At 45.9% G+C, this 22,562-nt stretch overlaps 2 pseudogenes; both read left to right on the forward strand.

Moving 5' to 3' along the window:
• Positions 1 to 987: 987 nt before the first annotated feature.
• Positions 988 to 4,304, forward strand: LOC136318269 (GTPase IMAP family member 6-like; annotated as a pseudogene).
• A 2,500-nt stretch (positions 4,305 to 6,804) lies between these two features.
• The window catches only part of LOC136318270 (GTPase IMAP family member 4 pseudogene), a 32,190-nt pseudogene continuing 16,432 nt past the window's right edge, over positions 6,805 to 22,562 (forward strand).

Here is a 22,562-nt window from a genome sequence, read left to right on the forward strand (position 1 = left end):
CGAGCAGACACACAGGATGGGGCAGGGAACTATGAGGCAGTACGGGTCACAGCAGGGTACATTTCTCTGTCACCAGGCGGAGGACGGGAGCTCCTGGTGGGGTGACACGACCCTCTTTGCCAAGACTAGCAGTTGCTTTAGAAAATGTCATAAAATGTGTTAGAATCTTATAAGGAGCACAGGGACATCTAGCTCAGGACCAGAATTCGCACTTATGGGGACACTGAGACTCAGGCAGGGTGACCATGCTAATTGATGGTCATGGAAATGGGACTGAAGTCTCCTGGCTCCGGTCAAGAGTGTTTCCAAACTGTGAAGTTCCTGTGCCGAGGCTACTGGCCCCCTCACCACAGTGCCCTCCCAACTACCCGGGCCTCCACCATCCTCACTGCCAGACCTTCCCCAGGGACCGGCCCCGGCGCCAGGACGCCCAGCACCTGCAGCCAGCCCCACATCACAGCCTACCGCTCATGCCCTCTGCACTGCTGGCCACACATCTCCCCATGGCCCCGGGACATCTCCCCAGCGCCCCGGGACACGACTGCAGACCTGCTTCTGCATCTCTGCCCCTTCCTCCTCCTCACAGGGCAGCCCCGGACCTGCGGTCAACCTGTATACCATCCGTTCCTCAGGCTGCAGGGCGACTGCACCTTACCCGTGCAATCGTATAAATTCAGGATAGAGACCACAGAGGAGAGAGAGAGACAAACAGAGAGAAATAGAGAGAGAAGGATGGGACAGACAGACACAGAATTGAGAGAGAGAGACAGAGAGAGACAGAGAGAGACAGAGAGAGAGAGAGAGAAACCATTCCCTAAAGGAGGTAGAGAATGTCTCAGGCCTTCCTCCCCTCTCCTCACTCAGTCCACCCCCAGGCAAAGCAATGCAAAATACTTCCTTCTAGCAAGAAAATGGCAAATTCAGGAGTCTCTTAAAACTCGGTTGAACCATCAGGCAGACCTGTTATTTCTCCAGGTGGAGGAATAGTATGAGCTGACCCCCCTGGACAGACCCATAGCTGTGCTGCCCCAGTGCCTTGAACAAGACGTGTCTGAAGGTGAAACGACTTCCCAGGGTACGGGGACCTGAGAGAGGTGTTGGCAGAGCCTTGTGAGGTGCGGGGGTGCGCTAGGAGAGGCAGCAGGGCACTGCACAGTCAGGATGCCCCCATCAGAGAGCCTGTGGGTGGGGCCTGGCCTACCCTGACCCAGTAAGAGGGAAAGGCCCCTGGCAGGCACAGTGGGAGAAAGGAGGCGACAGAGGGCATCAGTCATGCCCTCAGGAAGGGGATGTGACAAGATGACCTGCCCTGGTGAAGGCTTGCAAGCCAACAGGCCCTGTGGGGACTCCCAGCACATTCATATGTGGCAGCGTTCAAGGTCACAGGGGCTGCGAGCACCATGTGACTGAGCAGCAGCCTCAGACCTGGGCTGGGCCTTCTCAGGGGTTCTCCCCCTAAGCTATTGCATCAGGGTCAGGCGCTTAACAATCATGGGCTGAACTCCATCCTCTGTCTAACCCGGGGAGAGAGAGTTTAGGAGTGCTGGCAACCCATCCTTTTCCTGACTAGAAGAAATGACTTGTGCTTCATTATATATTTGAACACAAATGACTTTCTCACTAGATGCACGTCAGTGGCCTGAGTCATTGGGAGAGAGCCATATTAATAAACCTCATGGGAAAATTACCAACACAGGTGCTGACACCTGGTTTGCCCTTTCTTGTGGCAATCGAGGTTAAATATTGCTTCTAAAACCCTCTTCTGAGATGCAGCAGTAGATTTGGGGTGAATTGGCTCCAGGCTTGCCTAGATGGGTGTTCCTGTCTTCAGCCAGCTTCCGATCAGCAGGGAGGCAGAAGTGAACACACCACCTTCACAGTCCTCTCAGAGCCTACTGGGGGACTGGAGGGAGCCAGCATCCTCAGTCAGAACTGGCTGGTGGGTCAGCCAGCCGAGGATGCCAGTCCTGCCTCTGGGAGGGTCAGGGCTGTCACTCAGACACATCAGTGTTGCCAGTGAGGGACAGAATTGGAAACCAAAGAAGCCCTTTGATGGGTCTCTATGTGCTCTGGGTCATAAATCTGAAAGGCGAGGTGAAGGAACTCTCTTCCCCTCCTTTAGCCCCTTCTTCCTAAAATCTCACCATTAGGTTTTTCAATATTAGCTTGGCAGTGAAAAGTCTTCTGTTGGCTAACGGTTCCTGTATTCTGCTTTGTGGGACTATTCAGCCCAAATGTCAAGGATGTAGCCTAAGAATGTGGACACAGTATGCCCCTGTGCTGTAGAGCTGGGGATCTGGCTGTTAAGTCCTACCATCCCCATGTTCTCTGTTGGAAAAGCTGATGGAGGTGATGTGGTCAGTCACCTGAGGACAAGACCACACAGGGCCACATCATGAAGAATTCAAAACAGGGACTCAAACAGATATTTGTACACTCATGTTCACTGTGGCCTTATTCACAATAGCAAAAGTGGAAACAACTCAAGTGTCCATATATAAATAAACAAAATGTGGTCCATAAGTAAAATGGAATATTACTTGGCCATGAAAAAGAGGAAAATTCTGACACACGCTACATACAGTACAACGGAATGTTGGAAACACTCCTCTAATTGAAACAAAACAGAGACAGAAAGTCATATGTGCAGATATCCACTTATCTGAGGCCCTTAGAATAGGAGAATTCATAGAGATGGAAAGTAGACTGCTGGGTAGAGGGGTTCAGTGGAGGAAAGAATGAGGAGTTACTATTTTGTGGGGACAGAGTTTCGGTTCCGGGTGATCAAAAGTTCTTGAGATGCATAAGAGTGATGACCACACAGCAATGTGAAGGCACTCATGCAACTGAATTGTATACCTGAAAACAGTTAAAACACTGATTTTTATGTTATACATATTTTATCGCAATACAAAAAAAAATTGTTTAAAGAGAAGAATGTGAGCCCCGGGCAGGTCCATGGTGCAGATGTTGAACTTTGTCCCTCCTGCCAGGACAACCAGCCCCTGAGGTCAGGGAGCATATCCAGGGGTGAGGTCGCTGATGAGGCTGTATGGGGTGCCTGGGCTCTAACCCACTCCCTCCGCTTTCTCCTGAGACTCCAGGTCCGAGGGCGGAGGAGCAGACCCCCCAGAGGCTGAGGCTCCTCCTGGTGGGGAAAACCGGCAGCGGGAAAAGCGTGACAGGGAACAGCATCCTGGGTGATGAGGTGTTCACGTCCAATCTCAGCGCTAAACCAGTGACCAGGCCGTCTGCTGCGGGACCAGAGACTGGGCCAGGGAGACACTGGAGGTGATTGACATGCCTGATGTCTTTTCCTTGCAGCTCCCAGCAGCAGTATCCGCTCACGGCTGCTGTGAGGCCATCGCCTCTTCCTCCTCCCTAGGGCCACACGCGGTGCTCCTGGTGACAGAGCTGGGCTGGTTCACCGCGGAAGACCAGCAGGTGGTCCGGCGCCTGCAGGAGGTCTTTGGAGTGGGCATCCTGGCCTACACCGTCCTGGTGTTCACGCGGAAGGAGGACCTGGACGGTGGCTCTCTGGACGAGTACCTGCGGGAGACCGACAACCGGGAGCTGGCCTGGCTGGACGCTGTCTGCGGGCGCCGCCACTGTGGCTTCAACAACAGGGCGGAGGGCGCGGAGCAGGAGGCCCAGCTGCAGGAGCTCCTGCGGCAGGTCGGGGTGGTCCTGTGGGAGCACGAGGGCCGCCACTACAGCAACGAGATGTACCGACACTGCGGGCAAACCCTGCTCGGGGACGGGCAGGACTGGTGGCCAGCCCAGGCCACGGTGCGGAGGACAGGCCCCAGGACGAGTCCTGCTGGGAGGGCCTGAGACTCATCCAGAAGGCATCTGAGGACACTCACAAACGCCTCCTAAGGGGAGCACCCATCTGAGCACGTGGCGGACTCCAGCCAGGGACAGATGCTTCCAGCAGCCTCCCTCAGCCCTGTGTCCCCTCCTGCCGGCCCTCACCCTTCCGGGGTCACTGCCCAGGCCCATCTCCAGGTCACTGTCAGGTGGGTCCCAGAGTCTGCAGCTCCCTTCCTGGTCCTTCCTGGCATCTCCCGAGCACGTGGTGCTCCTTGCTCTGTGCCCTGCAGCACGCTGTCCCAGGGGGCACCTCTCCTGGCATTGACATCACATTTCCTCACATTCTTCTCTGCACCCCTATAGAAGCAAAGCTTCCAGAGGGCAGGTTGTGCCTCATTGTGTCATGTGACCCCTCAGCGTCCTGGTCACTGGGGTCAGTCCTTAAAGGATGATAGCAAAGCAGTTTGGGATGTTGACAAGGTGACTTCACAGCCCATAAAGGGGACAGGCATAGTGACTTTTAAGGTACCTGCTGTGCGTGGTAGGTCAGGACACAGCAATGGCTCTGAGGCATGTGGGGAGGCAGCTGTGGGGCTGGAGAGGAGAAAGCAAGTAGGAAGAGGGAGGGGGCACGACGAACAGACCTTTTATTCTCCTCAGTAAGGGGCTCTTGAATCCCAACGAATGAGCCTCCTGAGAACTTCGTGGTGGGAATTAGAGCAGAGGTGAGGGGTATCCCGGAGCAAGGCCTGGTCAGACGCAGCCCCTACACCTGGTACTGGACATGGGGCCCAGGAGAAGCACTTCCCTAAGAACGACTTAGGTTAAGGATGTTGTCATTAGGGTCCCCTCTCATTGTATCTGCCTCTGATGGTAGAAAACAAACGTGATTTTTAACCTTGTCTCAGCCTGACCTGCCACCCCTTCCCTTCTCAATTGCTAGTGGGGAGAAAGCATGCCTGGGGTCAGTGTCTGGGGGTGTGATGGGTTCCCCAGTAGGGTATTGATGGTCATGTAGAGGGAGGCAGAGAAGAAAAGGAACCCGTGTTGGGGACCAAATAAATAAACAGGGTATTTTTGCAATCTGGACAGAGGCACTAGGCCCAAACCCCACCTCGTTTGCCTAGTTAACAAAGAGCTACACCTGATTCTCATTTGTCTCACCCATGCTCTCTGGAGGAAGCTGGAAGCTAGTTTCTTATTAGTGTAAAGTAGATTTGGATGGTATGGTGGGGGCTGTCTTTGAGTTGCATTGGAAACTTAATTGAATTGCTGATGGGCCACATTTTTTCTATGAATAAAAGTGGATGTGCTTCTGGGAGCGCAAGGTTATGGCTAAGGAACAGTAGAGACTGTTTGCCGTGGCATCCTCCCAAACCCATATATATATATATATATATATATATATATATATATATATATATATATATATATCTGTCTTTAAGTCCCTGTTAGTCAGGTCTGCTGAAGCTCCTCAGTGGATTCCTGATGATTGGTGAGACACCACGATTCTGAGTGAGAGACTCACTTTACAAGAACAATTGTGTATGACTTATTTTACTATGCTTTCATCCCCTTTTTCTGTTGAGAATAATTAGAAGACTGGGATAATTCTTAGAGTTGTATTATTATCTTATTTTCTTTAATGCTCTAGATCATTTTATTTCTTTCCTGTTCCATGTCTGGAAAGAGGGTGAAGGGGGATCCTGTTTGGATGTGCCTAGACAAAAATCGCATATGGCCAACTTGAGATATTTCAAGAGATTTCTGTTTAGTATTTATCCTTATCATGTACCTATTAAAATAGTCCTATATAAGATCAAGCAGGCCACATTCTAATCTCTAAAATCTCAGGTTTCACTCTTGATTTGTGTAATTGTATGTGAAGTCTTTTTTAATGTCTAATGTGTCTGTCTTCAAGGCCTGAATTAAGTTTATACATGCAAAAATTGGAAATGCCAGCTCTAATATTATAAAAATAAAATATCATCCCAACAAATTTAAAAATTTAATTGGAACAAGTAAAGTGCGCTCATTGAAATTTAGGTAAAATGAAATGTAGATTCTAAAGACTTCCTAATTTGGCCAAACTGCTCCAAGATAAAGTTGCTGCAGCTGCAACACTTGAAGCAGGGTGGATTTGCTTAACAAAGGTGTAAATTTTTTTTTTACTCTTTGAATTGCCTGATGATTGATTGGGTAGAAGTGTTTTGATGGGTGTGGGAATGTTGCTTGAAAGTGCATTTGCTGTATTTTGTTGGAGGTTGGCATTGAGGTGGGTGATTCTTGCAGCTTTAGAGGTCAAGGTGTTGTGGAGTATACTCAACAAATGTTTAAGGGTCAATTGTAAATAATATAAAAAAAAAAGAGGGGGGGAAGTCATGTCCTGGAACTCCTGCAAATCTATTTACTTTGAAGAATTTCTTTTTTTAATTTTTTTATTTTTTTTATTTTTCTGAAGTTGGAAACGGGGAGGCAGACAGACATCCGCATGCGCCCGACCAGGATCCACCCGACATGCCCACCAGGGGGCGATGCTCTGCCCATCTGGGGCATCGCTCTGTTGCAACCAGAGCCATTCCAGCACCTGAGGCAGAGGCCATAGAGCCATCCTCAGCGCCTGGGCCAACTTTGCTCTAGTGGAGCCTCGGCTGCAGGAGGGGAAGAGAGAGACAGAGAGGAAGGAGAGGGGGAGGGGTAGAGAATAGATGAGCGCTTCTCCTGTGTGCCCTGGCTGGGAATCGAACCCGGGACTCCTGCATACCAAGCTGACGCTCCACCACTGAGCCAACCGGCCAAGACCTGAAGAATTTCTTTTGAATGCTGATGTACAGGAGATGCCAAACATCTTTCTTTTGCAAACTTCTACCCTCTTTTATTTGATCCAGCTAGTAACACTGTTTTGTCTTTTTCTAAATAGTTCCAGATATACAGAAAAAGTTTGTATAGACAGATGTGGACCCTCAAAACCCTCAGCGAGATCTTCTGAGCATGGCTTTCAAGGTCTGTAATGACCAAGAGGAAAAGAAAAGGCAGACAAAGCCCAAAAGAGATCAGGAAAAATACCAGCTCTTGGCATACATCCTTCAAGGCCCCAATGCCCCAAAGGAGCCTCATAGGACTCATCAGGGCCCTGCTTCAAGAGTGGAAAGGAAGGTCATTGAGCTAAAGCCTGCCAGGCTTCTCTGCTCCTACCAGGGATATACCTTTGCTGTGGAAAATAAGGGACACTGGAAGGTAAGTTGCCCTCTCACTCCTCTAAGGAAGGGTTACTCTCTTCTAGCCCTGTTCTAGCCACCTGTGACCTAACCTTGCCCAGCCTACTGGGGCTTGCCACTAAAGGCTAAAGGTGCCCAGGGTTGTCAGCCCCATCTCACATCACCATGGACAGGCCTAGGGTATTTCTTCCAAGTAGCAGGTAAACTAATCTCGTTTCATGTGGACATGAGGGCCACTTACTATGCCTTGCCTAAATATTTGGATTTTTATTCATCCCTCAAAGATCTCTGTGGGTGTTGATAGTCTTTATTTTCTGCTGCTTTGTTTAATATATAGTGTTTATTTTATTCCTTCTGCCTTAATGCCCCATGCCTATTTTAGGCTGGGACATGCTCCTAATTTAGATGAATTTACCCCTGCCACCCAGCATAGTTTATCCCAAGGTTCTCTTCACCTCACCACGGCTGCAGAGCTCCAGGGAAAGACACCTGGGTTCATCTCTCCAGTTTAAAGAAAATGGAATCTCCATCTCCATATGTGCTGTATATGGCTTTACCAGTCTACCTGAATCATTACCAGCTAGAAGCAGTGGTCATTGGATTTGGACTCTAGCTTCAAAGTGTGGAAATGTGACCAGAATTCCAGTGCCTTGTGGACTTTTCCAGATTGTGTGTGATTCCTGCTTTTTGGGACAGTTCTCAGACTGAAGTGGGGTTGGGTTACATTTACAAATAATATGAAGCGATGATGGTGTCAACATTGACTTGGTGAAATTACATTAACATGTTAAGGACATTTAAGACTGTAAGAATTTTATTATAGATCCTGTTGTATTGGTTAAGACTTTGCTTGATAATCTAATCACTTAATTGTATTAGGACACTTGTTATAGTATCTGTTAGCATTGGCTATTTTAATTTTGTTGTTTAGTTTATAGTTTTCCAGTCTGCCTCTAAATCAGAACATGGGAATTCAGATGAATATGAATCACAGCACATGAATTGAAGTTTAAAAAAAATAAAAGTAAAAAGGGGGATATGTTGGGGTCTGAATAAGTAAACAGGGTATTTTTGCAATCTGGACAGAGGTGCTAGGCCCAAACCCCACCTCATTTGCCTAGTTAACAAAGAGCTGCACCTGATTCTCATTTGTATCACCCATGTTCTCAGGAGGAAGCTGGAAAATAGTTTCTTTTTAGTGTAAAGTAGATTTGGAGGTATGGTGTGGGTTGTCTTTAGAGTTTCCTTGGAAATTTAATTGAATTGCTGATGGACCACATTTTTATCTATGAATAAAAGTGGATGTGCTTCTGGGAGCACAGGGTTATGGCTAAGGAACAGTAGAGACTGTTTGCCATGGCATCCTCCCAAAACTATATACATACGTGTGTGTGTGTGTGTGTGTGTGTGTGTGTGTGTATAAGTCCCTGTTTGTCATTTATTTTAATTTTATACCTTTTCAGGTTTGAGACACCGGTATATACTTGTTCTGGTTGGATCCCAACAAATGCGCAAAAGTGGCAGCTGAGTGACAAATATCATAGGGAGCAGCCTGCCTGGGGAACTAGAAGAAGTCTGTGTCACGTGGGTGTCTTTCTGGAGGCCAGCTCCTACAGACAGGGCCCACAGGAGTGGTGTGGACTGGGACCAGAGGATACCTGGGTGGTAGGCCAGCCCTGCCTCTGATTGGCAGGTGTCATCTAACCTCACCAACAGCCCGGCACACCTCAGATGCACTTCAGCTGCTGTGATGTTCAAGATGCTCCTTGGGAAGTCCGACCCCCTGAGGGAAACTGGATAGTAGGGAACAGGGGAAATGCCCCTGACAGACCCCTGTTTTCCTTTCTTCAAGCCCTGGGGCAGAGGGTCTCCAGCTACCTTCTGTAGAAAATGGCAGAAGTGAAATTAAAATTTCAGGCCCTGGCTGGCTTGCTCAGTGGATAGATCATCAGCCCAGCAAATGGACCTCTGAGGCCCAATTCCTGGCAAGGATATACAGGAGAAGCTACCATCTGCTTCTTTCCTACCCTTTCCCCCTTCTCTGCCTCTTCCCCTGCCATAGCCAGTGCTGGTTTCGAGCATTGGTCCAGGTGCTGAGGATGGCTCGGTTGGTCCAAGCGCGTCAGCCTCAGGTGGTAAAGATAGCTCATTGATTTGAGCATCGGGCCCCAGAGGGGTTGTCAGGTGGATCCCAGTCAGAGCACATGCAAGAGTCTGTCTCAATGTCTCCCTTCCTCTCACTTAATAATAATAAAATTTCAAATTCAGGACTAAAAGAACCAGGCTTGCCTCGCCTGTGTTGGTGCAGTGGATCAAGCATTGACCTGGAACGCTGACGTTGCCGGTTCAAACCCTGGGCTTGCCTGGTTAAGGCACATATGGGAGTTGACACTTCCTGCTCCTCCCCCCCTTCTCTTTATCTCTCTCTCTCTCTCTTCTCTAAAATGAATAAATTAAAAAAAAAAAGAACCAGGCTTTTGTTGTCTTGAAACTTCTCCTAATAAGACCAAAAGTTGTATCTCACAAGTTTTATTAAAAATCCACAGAAACTTCCATGGAAATGAACTAAAAAGTCGACAGTGGGGACTTGTAACCCACGCCACCATTCTTGTAACATTATTTCTGTACATGATGGTGTTAGGTTAAATTATCCCCTGTAAAACTCAAATTGCCCCTCACCCAACTTCTTCCCAGGGCTCAAACCAGAAAATTCTCGTCCCCCACTCTGAGGTTGTAGGTCATTTATTTGCTTGCTATTCCCTCGCTGAATGGCTTCCTGGCCTTCACTTCAAAATGAGGCAAAAAGTTTACCTTTGCAGGAATGTCAGGGAAAGCTTGCATTGGGGAAGGACCTGACCATTAGGGGAGTTTCAATCACCATAGTTGTGAAAGCCTAGCCAAGACCCAGAGGCCCCAGGACCCAGCTGTTCCTGGAAGATTTCTGACCTCTTGACTCTTAAAAATTTACCAAGGACTCCAAGCCTGTGCTATACCAGAAAGAACTTGTGTTTCTGCAGCTGAAGCCCCTCCTCCTGCTCATGATCAAGTCAGTGATCAAGGCCACAAACCGCGACATGCTAATCTGAGCATGTCCAAGTGCAGGCAACCCCGTGACAGCAAGTAACCCCTATATTGAATGCCCTCTCCCCCAGTTCAGCACTGATACCCTTTTGTTGGTCTCAGCACACTTGTATCCAGGATCCAGGTGCTTTTAAAATAAATTTTCCTTTTGGAACACAAAAGCCTCGTGTTTTTGGCTCGTCTCCTGTTCACTGTGCCTTTCAGATGGCCTTCTAACTAACCCAACTGCAAATCAACATGTTTGCTCTAGAATTCTAGAAACTACCTTCAAAAGGAGCAGATTCTGACCTTCAGACATTCTGAATCTAGGATGTTTGCTGACCTTCAACCACTTAACTGACTTGCACGTAATCCCCTTCACAGAGAACTCCCAACCCCCTCGTTTAGGTTTCTTTCTTTTGTGTTGTTTTCTCCCTCCTCCCTGCTCTCAAAACCCCTGCACATGTCCCCTTTGTTAAGATGGCCTTTGTGTTGAGAGTCCCCACTCTTCTCAAGCTGCTGGCTCTTGAATAAACCTACTTTCCTTCCACCAGCCCCTGTCTCTTCATTATAGGCTGTCAAGTGGCAGACCTTTGTGTGGTCCCAGAATGAGTGACCAGCCACAGGCTGAGAACCAACAGGGCTAACCCTCCTCATTCTCACATTATCAGGGAGGAGCAATGGCTGGTCCAGTGTCTCAGCTGCTTGGGGCAGGCTGACCCTGTGACAGGGGCTCCAGGGACTTCCCAGCAACTGCCAACAGTCTCTTATCTCAGAGATGCTCCCTGCTCTCCCTCTAAAAGATATCAGCCCCCTACAGTTTCTCTGTTGATGCAATGGTCATCAAGGGAGTTGACAGGCTCCACAATGGGGTAAGTTGAACAGATATGCACCGTGAATCCTCAGTCATGCCCCTTGGATTTTGTGCCATTTAAAGCTTAGAGGGGTCTTTCAGGGAATCAGTAGGTGTGAGATAAGATTCTAAGACAACAAGATTTAATTTGAGAGTACCTGATTGTGTGAACTTGATAATTTTTTTTGACTTTGTTTTTCTTTGACATGAGTGGCTCAGTCTTGGTTTCATCAGGGAGTCCATTAGTCCGTATTTTAGCTATTAACTTACAGCTATAAGCCAATGACTGATTAGAATTTTTTTGCAAAAGGTCTGTAAATGGGACATGATATTTTATGTACAAGCTTTCACGTTGTTACAGAGCAAGGATTCTACTCAGACTGAATCTAAATTGATGGTTCAAACAGGGGGAGAGATGTCACTCCCCTCCCGGACAGTGAAACTCAGAAACGGGGGAAATCAGTCTTTTAAACACTCTTAAGTCCTTCTTCTGGAAGCCACACAGGTGCTGTGGCCCCGGGAGCAATGGGGGGATTAATGCCATCCCAACCGTGTGTGGCAGCAGGAGCAGCAGGGGAACTGTCCCAACTCCATGTGAAGGGGGAATCTGGCATTTTAAAAACTCAAGTGGCTGGCCCTGGCTCTGTAGCTCAGTTGGTTAGAGCATCGTCCTGATATGCCAAGGTTGTTGTTCGATCCCTGGTCAGTGCACATATAAGAATCAACCAATGAGTGCATAAATAAGTGGAACAAAAAACCAATGTGTCTCTTTGTCGCTAAATAAAAATCAATCAAAAAATGAATTTTGTTAAAAACTTCAAGTTGCTGAAGTTGTCCATTCCTGATGTCTCTTTCCCCGAAAAAGTTGTTAAGAACAAGTGAAAGATCTCATCTTCTTTATAATTATTAGCAATAATATTTTGTTGCTGCTTGATCTCTTTTCATTAGAAACCCTAAAATTGCATGCCCACCTGGATATTACTTATCTAACAACCGGTAAAGAACAGATACTGAACAAATCCTGTTGCCCAACAAGAATTCTCTGCCCTTAGGACCACAGTCAGAGCTGGAGGAAGAAAAAATAGTTTTATTGGGTCTTCCGGTGCCCCAGGCAGGGCAGGGTGTTTGCGGCAGGGTCTGCAGGTCGTGCTGGCAATGCTTGCTGTGATCACCGAGGGGCTTCTCTGCCATTTTGCACTTGTGGCCACCAGGCACCTGCTCATTGGTATGCGGTTCCCACTTGCATTATTGCAAGAATCAAAAGAGGACAAAAATGCCCAGACAACTTGATGAAGGAAGTAGGATTTATTAAAGCCAGCGGAGCACGTGAGGCTTTTAGATGGCATTTCTCATCTACTTTGCTGATGTGCAAGGAGGGTTAGGGCTCTCCTAGTCTTATTGGTAATGATTTATAAAACTACTTGCAATTGGATAATCTGGTTTAACATATAAATGGGTGTATGTAATCCCCATGATCCATCCTCTGACCAGGTGGCAGTTCCATAGTATCAGATTATTTGCTCTGGGGGCCACTCATCATCTTTCTAGTCCCTTATCTGGAGTTCCCTCACACTCATAGAAGCTATAGAAAAGCAAGGTGGTGGAGACCTTTTGGCCTTCCTTGATGACATGGATACACAGTTCACAGTCCTCTGCCCTAGTTCCTCTCCTTCCCCATAGTCCAATTATAAGGAACCCCATGGCACGATTCCTCAGGCTTCAGCTGTACATGGACCAGCCAGCTCCCGGTTTGTGGCTGGAGCAGGGCATGTTGTCCTTCTCAGGGTCAACTCACAAGGGTTGGCAGGGTCAGTCTCTGCTATCCATGAGGGCATCTCCACTGGGGCTGCAGGCTTCAGCTGGCTGATGTGAATCCAGGCAGGTATGCCTTCTACTTTGGCAGCAGTGGGAGTGGTCAAGATCATGGTGTAGGGTCCCTTCCACGTAGGTCGGAGGAAAGCTGCATTCTTTTTTTTTTTTTTTTTTTTTTTTTTTTTTTTGTATTTTTCTGAAGTTGGAAACAGAGAGGCAGTAAGACAGACTCCCACATGTGCCCCATCGGGATCCACCCGGCATGACCACCAGGGGGCGATGCTCTGCCCATCTGGGGCTTTGCTCTGCCCCAACCAGAGCCATTCTAGCACCTGAGGCAGAGGCCATAGAGCCATCCTCAGTGCCTGGGCCAACTTTGCTCCACTGGAGCCTTGGCTGTGGGAGGGGAAGAGAGAGACAGAGAGGAAGGAGAGGGGGAGGGGTGGAGAAGCAGATGGGCGCTTCTCCTTTGTGCCCTGGCCGGGAATCAAACCCAGGACTCCTGCACGCCAGGCTGACGCTCTACCAGTGAGCCAACCGGCCAGGGCTTGTATTCTAATTCTTGACCTACACCTGGTCTCCTGGGGAAAAAAGAATGGACAGGGGAAAACATACTGATCAGAGCCCTGTCTAGCACCCACTTGGATATGGTACTGGTTACCTTGCCTAAAGCTTTTAATTGCCTATGTAGTTCTGTTTTTTCTAAATTTTGGGGGAGTCCCTGGCAAACTACATAGTATTAGGGGAGGCCTATTGTATAATACTTATAAAGTGAATACCCGATGTTCTTGGAAGGGGTGCACTGAGCCTTAAACAATATTAGAGGAAAGCTTATACCCACTTAAGACCTATTTTTTGACATAATTTGCTAAGCCCTAAATTCAGAGTCCTATTCATGTGTTCTACCTTTCCCAAGCTCTGAGGTCACTAGATCAGCCCCTAAGGAATCCTGACTGGAAGCTGTATGTAGACAGAAGCAGCTCCATCAGCTCAAGAGGAGAAAGGCAGACGGGTATGCAATAGTAACTCTAAAAGAAACTATAGAGGTGTGGCCTCTATCCCAAGGCAATTCTGCTCAGTGGGGAGAACTCATTGCCCTGACTCGAGCCTTAGAGTTCAGTGAAAGGAAAAGAATATCTTTACAGATTTCCATTTTGTCTTTCTCACTCTCCAAGTACCTAGGGCAATTTACAAAGAGAGAGGACTCCTAACTGCTGGTGGCAAAGATCTTAAATATCAAGGAAAAATTCTACATACAGGTCTCAATCAGGATTTCTTAGGGGCTGATCTAGTAAGTTCAGCTGGCTAGAGTGTACTGGATCAAGCACTTCTAAACAATTGTTTAGGCTTTCCCTCATTCACTGGGAGCAGTGTTGCTGGATTTAAAGTGGTACACACTTCTACTACTAGCCTTGGATTTTCACATAATAAACTCTGGTACTTAGTGGGGCGGGCATCTGTGAGCCAATGATGTCCTTTGGCATTCATCAGAGTCACTACTGCATGTGGCACCCGCACTTTAGGTCTTGTCCTAAAGTTAGTTTGTCGGCCTCTTGTACCAGCATGGCAGTGGCTGCTAGGGTTCTTAAGAATGGTGTCCAGCCCTTTGCAACTCCATCTAGTTGCTGGAGACATAGGCTACCGGTCTAGGACGTGACCCCAAATCCTGGGTTAATACACCCATTGCTGTCTTGCTCCTCTCTGAGACACACAGCACAAAAGGTTTTGATAAGTTAGGAAGACCTAGTGCTGGGGCAACTTGTAATTTCTTTTTAAGAGTCCAAATATCACAGCCCTGTTCTGACCCCCAGTCCATGGGATCTTTTTCTCTCCCCTTTGTGACTTCATAGAGGGGCTTGGCCAATACTGCAAAGCTGGGGATTCATAAACGACAGAATTCTACTGCACCCAGGAACTCCCTGACTTGTCTCCTCATGGTGAGGACTGGGATGTTCTGAGTAACCTGTTTCTGTTCTACCCCTAGCCTCCTTTCACCCTGTTGGAGAATGAATTCCAAGTATTTTACTTGCCTTTGGCATATCTGGGCCTTCTTCTTCGAGATCTTATATCCATTATTCTCTAGGTAGCAAAGAAGGTTGTCTGTTCCTCAAACAAATCCTTAGAGAGTCCCATGACCTAGCAACAGGTCATCCACATACTGAAGAAAGACACATCCGATGTCCTGTGCAGAAAACCTCTGGAGGTCCCACATGAGGGCCTCTCCAAAGATGGTAGGGAGTTCTGGAACCCTTGAGGGGGCCTGGCCTAGTCCAAGTGTACTGCACCTTTGCCCCTGTTGCTGGGTCCTTCATTGGAAAGCAAACAACTTCCGGCTTTCAGGAGCCAGTCTCATACTAAAGAAGACATCTTTTAAGTCCAAGCAAGTGAACCATGAAACTCGAGCAGGGATGAGGCTTAAGAGGGTGTAAGGATTTGCACTGTCGGGTGCAGAGTCACTGTTGCCTTATTAACAACCTTCAAGTCCTATACTGGCTGATAATCATTGGTCCCTGGTTTTCTGACGGAGGGCAAGGGAGTATTCCAGGGTGACTGGCACGGCTCCTTGAGCCTTTGTAAAGGCACCTGGATTCCTTCCCAGGCCTCCCTAGGAATCGGGTATTGTTGCTGGCTGACAGGCAATGCCCTAGGTTTTAACTCTATCCTCACTGGCTCTTGGTTTATTGCCAGCATTGGTGGGGGGGTTCTTCAGCTCAGACTCTAGGGCAGTGTTTCCCAACATGGGGCCCACACCCCACAGGGGGGCAATTCGATACTTAAGGGGGGCAATTTGAAAATGGACTTGACACAACTTTAACTCTTTTGCCCTGGGCCATTTAAATGCAATGCTAGATATCGGTGCCAAATTTAACAAAAAATGCAATTCTTAAATAATTGCGGTAAATAATTATTAAGTATAATTTTGTTTGACGAGACCAAAATATCAACTGGGTGATTGGCATTGTCAAGTAAACTTCGTCCTGGGTTCACCGTAGAGCGTGCCGTCTGCCGCGGGGAACCCAGGACATTTTAAAAACTCGCTAAACAATGCAGTTATTCTCTCCTAATTGGCCCATCACAACTTCTGTAGTGTTTCACATCATTCAGTTGGTGTTAATTTGAAATAAGTGTCAGTCAAAACTGTTGTAAAAGCTCGTTGATTTAATAAATAGACATATATATTGTATAGATATAATTGGTAAGTATTTGATTTTATTTTTATCAATATTAAACTATTAAGTACTTCTTGCATAGGGGCTAGAAAGCACTAATATTTTATAAATATTATTGGGACTATAATAGTGCATGCACGACAATTTTAATTTTAGAAGCATAACTTTCCAGAAAATTTTGTCAAGTGGAAAAATATAGATACCTTTTGATTTGCGGTGGTAGTGTAGTAAATGTGTTATATACATTTAAATAAATATGAATTTTTTGTATACGTTTACTCTATGTCACATTGAATATATTTTAACACATATATATATTTTTTATTTCTGAAGCTGGAAATGGGGAGAGACAGTCAGACAGACTCCCGCATGTGCCCGACCGGGATCCACCCAGCACACCCACCAGGGGCTATGCTCTGCCCACCAGGGGGCTATGCTCTGCCCCTCCAGGCCATCGCTCTGCCGCGACCAGAGCCACTCTAGTGCCTGGGGCAGAGGCCAAGGAGCCATCCCCAGCGCCCAGGCCATCTTTGCTCCAATGGAGCCTTGGCTGCAGGAGGGGAAGAGAGAAACAGAGAGGAAGGGGGTAGTGGAGAAGCAAATGGGCGCTTCTCCTATGTGCCCTGGCTGGGAATCGAACCCAGGTCCCCTGCATGCCAGGCTGACGCTCTACCGCTGAGCCAAGCAGCCAGGGCCTTAATACATATTTTAATATCAGCATTTCTTAAAACGGTTCTTGAAAAAGATGACAAAGATGTAAAAGCTATGGCACTCAGTAACAATACTGTTAGCAGAAGAATAGACAAAATGAGTGAGGATATTGGAAAACAACTTATTGAGAAGCTGAAAACAAGAAAGTTCTCCTTGCAAATGGATGAATCAACTTTGAGAGACAGTGAGGCAGTATTGATAACTTACATAAGATATATTGATAAAGGACATTTTGCTGAAGAAATGTTGTTCTGTAAAAGATTAGAAAGCACCGCTACCTCCAAAGATATATATAATAAGCTAAAAAACTACTTAGATGTCAATGATATACCAATGAAAAATATAACATTTTGTGCTGCAGATGGTGCTCCCAATATGATGGGCAAGAAAAATGGCTGCTTAAAATTGATGAAAGATGTGAATCCAGAAATGATTCTTGTGCATTGTGTTATTCATAGGAAAACTTGGTAGCTAAAAACATCTCGCCTGTTCTGAATGAAGTATTACATACAGTAATAAAGTGTGTTAATGTTATTAAAGCTAGTGCCAAATGTGAGTGTCTTTTCAAGCTATTTTGTGAAGAACAAAATGAATACCATGTGAGACTTTTACTTCATACTGAAGTAAGATGGCTATCTAAAGGAAACTGTTTGAAAAGATTTATGGAACTGTTTGATACTCTTAGTGATTTTTTAAACGACAAACCTGAAATGAAGTATCTGTTAACAATAGATGGTAAAGCATTTGTGAGTTATTTAGCCGATATCTTTGAAAAACTAAATATATTAAATAAGCAACTTCAAGGACCAAATAAAAATCTTGTCAATGCAAAAGCAAAGATATTTGGTTTCATTACCAATATTGAGTTATGTCAGAAACATATTAACAACAAAAACTTTAAACAGTTTCTTTGGCTCCAAAAATGTGAAGTAACTGATACCGCTTTACTTGTTATTGTCAATCATTTGAATATTCTATCGGCTGATTTAAAAGAAAGATTTTCTGATTTAAAACAAATTGATTTCCCAACATGGATGATGCAGCCAATGTTAGTTGATCTGTCTGATATATCAAATATGCAGTGTCAAGAAGAACTCGCAGAATTGCAAAATGATGAGTCAGTTAAAGCTTTATTTAATATCAAAGGAGCGATGGCATGGCTTTGTGAGGAAACAGAAATCAAATACCCAAATTCAACCAAATGTGCAAGAAAACTATTGCTAACGTTTCCATCTTCATTTTCAGCTGAATGTGGATTTAGTGCTGTAAATGATTTACTGGTAAAAAAAAGAAATCGGCTGGATATAACACAACGTGGAGACTTGAGACTAAAGCTAACCAAACTGGAACCTAATATAAAATCTCTGTGCAGCAAGCATCAAGCGCAAGGATCACACTAAATTAAAATAATAAATTAATATAGAAAAATCTGTATTAAAATTATTTGGAATTTAAATTTCTGTTTTTCATTATATGTTTTGAAATTTTACTTACTGTGTTTTGTTAACAATTTCATAATGATTTCTTCCTAGAACCTATCATTTATGTTTATTAAGTGAACAAATCAATTTTTTAATGTTAAAAATTATGTATGTTACATAGGGGAGGACATAAAAATTTTAGAAAAGTTAAGGTGAGGCATGGCACAAAAAAGGTTGGGTAACAGTGCTCTAGGGTCTTTTTAAATTAATTTTTGGCATGGGAGCTTCCCAGATGCAGTAGCAAAAATCTTCCATTCCTCCTCTCTGGGAACTATTAGAGTTAGAACAAGCCTAGGCTTAGGCATCTGCTGTAAGCTCCCAGCTAGGGGAGGAGAGCCTGGGCCTGATTCTGGCCATGCAGTGGGATTCACCTTCGGCTCAGGCTCGGGTGAGCTTATGCTGGGACCTGATAAATCTGGCGATGATGGGCCTGAGTCATTGCACTCTCTGGGGTGGACAGAGAGTCAGGTAGTGACGGGTAGAGCCTCGCCAGCACATAAGGTGGAGGAGCCAAAGTTTCTGCTGCTTCTGGTTCACTAGGGGTTAAAATCTCTGGATTCTACTGCTGCAGAGGCTCTCTGGGTCTGGTGGAATGCTTCCCTGCCTTAGCTACCAATACTGTAGAAGCCTGACATCTAAGTCAAGTGGGTGGGTGCATAACTAGTATAAGCCAAGTGTGGATGTAGGGAAACTGGTCGGGGTGGCCTAGATCTCTAGTGACTACCTGTTACACATGGACCTGGCCAAACTTCCTTCTGCTGGCCTCCCCACACTAAAAGCAAGCTATTTTAGTTCACACAGGTCCTCAATTTTCCTGGGGACATAGTAACCTTATAATTCCCTGAGAACCTTTTCTTAAAATTCTTGACCATCATGGCTAAAGGAGTGGGTTTTCCCAGTGAACCTCCAATAATTCCCACAACAGACAACAGTCACACCACAAGAAGGAATGGGGGGAGGGGAGGGGAAAACTTGGAGGGGATATCACTTGCTTCAGTCCCTCACCGGCTGTTTCAATCCTGGGAATGGCAGTCCCTCTTGGCTTATGGCAGGCTGATATAAACCATCAGCATGCAACTCAGTCTCTTAGCCATATGAAGTGCCCTGTGAAACCGTTGTTCGGGAATCTACACTCACTTCAGCCCTGTGGGAGAGAGTCGGAATCCTCTCCCGGTGTCCGTCTCATTCACTCCACACTCTCTTTCACACAACCTCCCACACACCTGTGGAGGGTGACGAGTCACCATTCCTGTGGGGACCATTCCCCACACCTGTGAAGAATGCACAGTAGCTGCTCCTAACCTATGGAGGGCGATTAGTGACTCTCTGGAGGGTGGTCAGGCCTCCCCTCTGCACAGTAGGGCAGGACCCTAGCTAGCTTCCCTTGCCTGGTTTTCCTTACTGTGGCTCTGTCGCGCCCTCGTTTCCTTGTCTGGTCCTTGCTGGGACTGGTGAAAGGGATCCCCCCCTCCATCCTACAGAGGAATCCACAAGTGGAAATCCCAGGCTTATGCTCAGCAGGGTGGCCTGAGGGCTCCCCAACGGGATGCCTGAAATCCGCCAATTGTGGGCATCTTTCCTCCTTGGTTTCCAGCCGATGCATCATACATATTGCAGGAACCAAAGAAGGACAAATAGACCCAGACAATTTGATGAAGAAAGTAGGATTTATTAAAGCCAGCGGAGCACATGGATATTGTAGCTCTAAAACACAGGCTCCTCGAAGTTGATTTTCTTACAGATTATATACCTTTACAGTATCTAAGCAATGGGCATATGATTTCTTTGTTTAAGGTTTCCCAGGACTCAAGGAGGGAAAGTTTTAGTGGGGTAATCAAGGGGGAAGGAGTTTCTAGATCACTGGCCATAGTTACATACAGATGCCACTCTTCTTGCTGTGTATTGTAACTATGGGATATAGTTAATTTATCACTGCCTGACTTGGTTACCCCTGCTGGCTCCTTTCCCTTGATTCTTTTTGTCTCTTCCTTCTCAGGGAAGAGGAGGCCTGCCCCTCCTCAGCACTGCTCCAGGCCCTTGCTGTTCTCGGCCCCACAAGCCCAGAAGTTGCACAGGTTGGTAGTACTTGTATATTGTGTAAGAAGGTGCACTAGGTTTATTTATTTATTTTTGCATGTATCTGTTCAATTTTCCAAAGCCATTTGTTGAATAAACTGTTTTAACCCCATTGTATGGTCTGGCCTCCTTCATCAAATATCAATTAACCATATAGACATGGGTTAATTCTAGGCTATTTTGTTTCATTGTCCTATGTCTATTTTTATGCCATTACCATGTGTTTTCATTACTATAGTCTTACAGTATAGTTTAATATAAGGTAGTGTGATAGGTATCCTCCAACTTTTTTCTTCGTTCTTAAGATTGCTGTTGCTTTTCAAAGTATTTTGTGATTTTATATACATTTTTGAATTATTTACAATTCTGTGATAGAAATTGCATTGCATCTATAAATTGCTTTGGTTAGGATGGGCATTTTAATGTTAATTTTTCCTATCCATGAGTATGATATATGCTTCCATTGATTTGTATGTTCTTTAATTTCTGTCTTCAATGTCTTATAAATTTCTAAGTACAAGTCTTTTACCTGCTTGGTTAAAAATATTCCTTGGGTTTTTTTTAGAGGCAGTTATAAAAGAGATTGTTTTCCTAGTTTCCCTTTCTGATAGTTCAATATTGGTGTATAAAAATGCAACTGATTTCTGATTTTTTTTTAATTTTTATTTTAATGGGGTAACATTAATAAATCAGGGTACATACATTCAAAGAAAACATTTCCAGGTTATCTTGTCGTTTAGTTCTGTTGCATACCCATCACCCGAAGAGAGATCATCCTCTGCCAACCTCCATTCAGTTCTCTCTGTACCCCTCCCCCTCCCCCTCTCCCTCCTTCCCTCCCCCCACCCCCATAGCCACCACACTCCTGTCCATGCCTCTTTGTCTCACTTTTATGTCCCACCAATGTATGGAATTCTGCAGTTCCTGTTTTTTTCTGATTCGCTTATTTCACCCCGCACAATGCTACCAAGACTCCACCATTCCTCTATAAGTGATCAGATGTCACCATTTCTCCTAGCTGAATAATATACCATGGTGTATATGTGCCCCATCTTCTTCATCCAGTCCTCTATTTTTTTTTACAGTGATTAAAAGCCTTTAAGCAAACTCTTGACCAATACAGCAAGAATCCCTAAAAGAGTAGTGTCCTTAACATGTTCCCCAAGTCCAAGTTGGCCCCATCACCATGCCAAATCCTTGAAAAATGCAACCCAACCACAGTTCAGTCTGTTAGGAGCTGTCACAGGGAGCAGGAGTCCAAGAAAGTTCCCCACAGGAAAAGTCTGCATGGCTCTGGAATTGTTGTCACCATTCTATACTTTGCAGCTCATGTCCAAGTCCCAATGACGCTGCTTCTAGCTGGTAATGATTCAGGTAGACTGGAGAAAGCCATTTGCAGCATGCGTGGATATGGAGCTTCTGTTCTCCTCTGCCTGGACAGTTGAGACCGGGTTGCTTTTCCCTGGAGCTCTGCGACTGTGGCCTGGTAAAGAGAACCTTGGGATACACTAAGCTGGGTGGCAAAGGTAAATTCATAATACAAGTTGGCAAAAGGAGGAAAGAGAGCTCTAAATTAAGAGTAGGTCCCAGCCTGAAATATGAGTGGGGCATTGAGGTAGGAGGGATAAAGGAAACACTATATATTAAGCAAAGCAGCAGAAAATAGGACTATCAACACCCACAACAGAGATCTTTGAGGGAAGAATAAAAAACCTGACTATTCAGGCAAAACATAGTTAAGTGGCCCTTGTGCGAATGAGATCAGTTTACCTGCTTCTTGAAAGAAATACCCTAGGCTCGTCCACAGTGTTGTAGATGGGGCCAACGGCCCTGGGCACCTTCAGCCTTCAGTGGCAAACCCCAGCTTTCTGGGCAAGGTTAGGTCATAGGTGGCTGGAGCAGGACTGGAAGAGACTGAACCCTCCCTTAGAGGAGGGAGGGGGAAGCCCACCTTCCAGTGTCCCTGTTTCCTCGCAGCAGAGGCATGTAAGTCTGGCAGGCTTTAGCTCAATGACCTTCCTTTCCACTATTGAAGCAGGACCCAGATGGCATCCTATGAGACCCCTTTGGGGTGTTGGAGCCTTTAAGGGTGTATCCTAAAAGCTGGTAGTTCCCCTGATCTCTATTGGGCTTTTTCTGCCTCTAGGTATCTTAAAAGCCATTCTCAGAAGATCTCGCTGAGGGGTTTGAGGATCCCCATCCGCCTATATAAACCTTTTCCATATATCTGGAGCTATTTGGAAAAAAGACAGAATAGTGTTATTAGCTAGATCTAATGAAGAAGGTAGTAGTTTGCAGGCGAAAAAGATTTGGTGTCTCCTGTTCATCAGTAATCAAAAGAAATATAATTTTTTTTTAAGGAAAAAGC

This window comes from Saccopteryx bilineata, unplaced genomic scaffold, assembly GCF_036850765.1.
Source record: "Saccopteryx bilineata isolate mSacBil1 unplaced genomic scaffold, mSacBil1_pri_phased_curated manual_scaffold_23, whole genome shotgun sequence".
Lineage (NCBI taxonomy): Eukaryota > Metazoa > Chordata > Mammalia > Chiroptera > Emballonuridae > Saccopteryx > Saccopteryx bilineata.